Consider the following 4,881-nt stretch of genomic DNA (forward strand, 5'->3'; position numbering starts at 1 on the left):
CAATGCTTTTTATATAGTATCCTTTATAGTATTCCTAATATTTTTGAGAGCAGAATCATCCCTTAATATAGACCATTAAAAAAAATAACCGTGTATTAATATTTTCAGGGTATTTTCCTAATATGACAATTTAGAGCCTTAGCCAACTTTTGTGAGATACGGGAGGATTTCACTGAGACTTTTTTTATCAATAGTAAGTTACATCATTCTCCTTTTCATTAAAAAAAACTAGCTTGCTTTTAAAATAAATATGCATATTTTCAACTGGATTTATGACTTCATTTATATAATTATTTGTAATTATGGAAAATAATGTGATCAATAATGTGATCAAATAATATATAAAATATGATCAAGCTGCGGCAAAACAATATAGCTTTCAAAAAGGTGTCCCAAAGAACTGAACATCTGAATCTTTAGAAGAAACCAGGAGTGAAACTGCCATAGTGTAATTAATTAATTAATCAGAATAGAGCTGGAGGGAACCTTGGAGGTCTTCTAGTCCAGCCCCTACTCAAGCAGAAACCTTATACAATTTCAGACAAGTGACTGTCCAGTCTCTTTTTAAAAGCCTTTAGTGATGAAGCACCCAAAATGTCTGAAGGCAAGTTATTCCACTGGTTAATTGTCCTCACAGTTAGGAAGTTTCTCCTTAATTCCAGGTTGCTTCTGTCCTTGATAAGTTTCCATCCGTTGTTTCTTGTCTTGTCTTCTGGTGCTTTGTAAAATAAATTGATCCCCTCCTCCTTGTACTGCATGTCCTGATTCACATGTTTATATAGTTATGGGATATATTATGTATCTAATATCCATGAAAAGTAAGTTTGGGTTAGTAGTTAAGGCACCAAGCTAGAAAGTGGGAGACTATGAGTTCTAGTCCCACCTTAGGGATGAAGCCAACTGTGTGATTTTTGGCTGGACATCTTCTCTCAGCATAAGAAGGAGGCAATAACAAATCACTTCTGAAAAACCGTGTCAAGAAAACTTCAGGAACTTGTTCAGACAATCTCCAAGAATTGAACATGATTGAATGGAAGAAAAAAATCATCTGTATCTATGTTGTTGTTTATATAAAAATATGATCTTTGAGTTGGGAAAAATAAAATTATATTTTCCTGACAAATTTAAAATACAATTTTATGGGGTTTCACATATATTTGACATACATTCCTTTTTTAAACTGGAACTTAAAATATTTTTTAGCTGCATAATATTCTAACCTTTACCATCCCCTTTACCATTATTTACATTAACAGAATTAACAAACACCAATCTTGACTGTTTTACAGATACACAATAAGGAGAATAAGGAAATAATACAATATCCAACTACAGCATGTCATAATGTGTAATACAAGCTAAGAAATAATAGAATCAGCAACAGCAAATGAAGCAAATATTCCAAATCAGAATGGGTGATATTTGAGAAAGAGTTTTATGGACAAGTTAAGGTACTAGATTAGAAACTGGAAGACTGTGAATTCCTAATTTTATTTTAGACACAAAGCCAGTTGGGTGATCTTGCATCGCTCACACTTTCTCAGCCCCAGAAAGAAGGCAGTTAAACATGGGAAACATGCAATTCATTTTAGAACTACTTGTTCTTTATTTCTTCCAGTTTGAAAAATGTCAGATATATGTAATTTGCATCATGTTTTTTAAAAATATACCACAGCTTTTGGATGAAAGTTATTTTTCAATAGAATAAATTGCCATGGAAATGACTTTAAAAAAAAAAAGATAATTAAATTTTCATAAATTACAGAAAAATATCATGAGATCAGGTTGCTCAAGGCAAAGCCACTTCAGAGAGGCTCTGTAGCAGAGCCAATTTCTCTACTGGAATCAATGAACCAGATTTCTGCTGTTGTACTATATGTACAACATATAGACCTTATTTTTCAATCATAAAGAAGATGCATGGGGACTCCAGATCAACATCTGAAAGAAGAAGGAAACACATGTCATTTAACTGAAGCTTCATTCCACAGAAGTACAGTCAGGTATACAAAGGGATTCTGCTTCAGCAAGGCATCAAGGCAGAAACTACATTAGTTACTTGAAGCATTAAAAGAGTACACTGAAGCATTTTGAAAGAGTACTTCAATCAAAACTTCATCAAGGCTAAGCAACCTCATTGAAAGTTCCACCTATCCCTATATCCTGGTGAAAAGGCTGCCTGTGTCTTAAATATGCTATTTATTCCACTGATGTTTTATTAAAATAGTAATATTATTTTACAGATATTTTACTAAAGGTAATAATCATTCTCCCGTATTGCTGTGATTTGACCTCAACATTCCACTACTTTCTGTTCTCTAACAGTGACTTTGGGTTTACTGTTTAAAAGCTGTCGTTGTTAAATGTGTTTTTCTTTGTGAGGAGGTACACACTGGTTTCTCAGGGAAGAATAAATGAAAACTGGCCAAGCCTTTGCTAATCTCCTCACCGTCCAAGTGTTCATGTACTTTGGCCTTTTTCCCAGTGTTCGTGCAGCTGGAGAACACCAGTGTATAATATTGTCAGAACTTCTCCTGAGAGTGTCCTGTAAAAGAATAAGGGAGTAAGAAAACAAAAGAAAATAAAGAAATGAATTTAAGTAAACTTGGTGTTCAAGGAATTTGCAGAGATGGGAAACTTGCCAGTCACAATGTTATTCTGTCATTTGACAGTTAAAATGAGGAAGGTCAGTGTAATATATGTGCATATTTATTTACATCTGGCAAACATCTAAGTTGACAAGAAGATGCAAATTGTCTTGATCTCAAGTGAGTAAAATTCCTTTTCCTTTTTATAAATATTGTGATTCACAATATGTAGGAATTATTAAATTGTCACCATAAATTCCAATCTTATTGTTGATAGACAGAGATGAATAAGCAAATGTTCCCTGCCTATTCATTTTTGCATGCCTGGAGAATTGTACACTTTGTCCTAACTTCTTACCTTTTGGGTCTAAATAATGGGTCTAAAGAAATGGAGTAAGGGTGGAATTACAAATATTTATATTGCAAGTACTTTTTTTCTCATTAAATATTGAATAATAGGAGTCTGAATCAGAGTGTATAATTGCAGAATGCTTCAAGCTTATAGATATTTGCTGTCTTTTCCAAAACACTCCATCTCATTTTGCCCCAACTAACTTTTTTTGTTGTGGAGACTACTGTGTTTTGGAATGCAGTTCACGGACACCATCAAAAGCTATTTGCAACCATAAAAATGATGGCTCTTTTATTAAACTAATTTTAATTGTCTCTTGATTTGGGGTAATTGTTATTTTTGCTGCTTTTTACAGTGATTATTTTACATCTTAGCATTAGACCATAATGGACAATCTTTTCATCTATGTAGAGTATGTTTCATGATAGAAAGTGGCATAAGGGCTACAAAGCATTAATATAGGCTAGCTTCTTTCAAAGCCAAAATAGAGATATAGTTAAGCTCACTAAGCTTAAGGAAGGACAGAATTATAATGTCGCATCTTAAACAGTTTTTTAATAATATTGGCAATTTTTTAAAGAGAACTATTGTGGTCCGGAAAAGGGTGCAGAAAATTGTCCTCAAACACTCTTTTTCCCCATCATATCCAAGTTTCCAATAATCTACCAATCAGATGTTTGTTTTGAGAAAGTAACTTTAAAAGAACAGGTAGAGAAAACACAGTGAAAATAAATGCTATATGTATGCTGAAAGTTCTTATAGTCATTTTAGAACAGTGGTGTCAAACTGCCGGCTTTGGGCCGGATGTGTCATGCCAAAACTGCGTCCCATTGCCGTTAATGGAAAAAAAGCCATGATACGTTGCAACATGTCATGTGATGTTGCAAGTTTGACACCCCTGTTTTAGAACAAAGGTCAGAATATAAATACTAATCTTCTTGCTGTTGCAATCACTCTTTCTCACTTAATACTGTAAATGTCTGAGGTTCTTCTGTCAGAGGCTAGACAAATAAAAAGAGGGTTGAAGATTGTTAGGCATTGTTAGGCAGGTTATCCATTGGTGATAATTTTGTAGAAATGTCTATGTTTATGATTTCAAACACAACTTTTCCTCATAAAAAATAGCAATGAGATTGGTTGTTTTATAGGAAAAAAATAATTATTCTTCATGTCTCCGGAATACCGTCTACATTAGATTGAAACATAATAAATAAATAAATGTTACCGGTATATTGTATAATATAATAATAATAAAATATGATAATATAATTGCTCATTCTGCTGAATATGTACCTAGACATTTGCCAAATTTTATCCCAAAAACCCCATTATGCAGAATCCAGACAATGCATTATGAGCAACATTAGTTTTGTAGAAATTCAAATTAAACTTAAATTTTGATTATCTTTTCTTTAGTATTACAAAAGACAAAATATGTTGATAATTCAAAAATAAATGATATTGTTTACATAGTTTGAAACATAATACATACATTTTATATATAAAAACTTCTTTTGGTTTTCTTTTAAAATATTACAAATTTGTATGTGTTATTCCATATTTTAAATAAAACTATTGTTAGCAAATGTGTTTCAAATTAATTGCTTTCTTCTTCAGTAAATCCAGTTCCTAACTATGGCTTGAGTAATGTATGAGTAGCAGCTTTTAATTTAAGACCTGTGATCCTGTGTGGATCAGTCTGTTTTAATGGTTGAAGGAGTCTGTGCTTAGCTTTTAAGCAACCATGACATTTTATGTTGTTGACTGGTCGATAAAACCAACTTGTTTTCTTATACCTGAATCTAACATTATGGTGAATGAAATATATAGAGAGAAATATATATTTCTACCTCAAAGGACTATATGAGATTTACTGGAGAAATTTCCAGTGGGTAGAATATTATAATTGATGCCCAGAGCAGTTTAAAATAATCATGAACT

The sequence above is a fragment of the Protobothrops mucrosquamatus genome, unplaced genomic scaffold (assembly GCF_001527695.2).
Source record: "Protobothrops mucrosquamatus isolate PMUCROS unplaced genomic scaffold, P.Mucros_1.0 scaffold534, whole genome shotgun sequence".
NCBI classification, from domain to species: Eukaryota; Metazoa; Chordata; class Lepidosauria; order Squamata; family Viperidae; genus Protobothrops; species Protobothrops mucrosquamatus.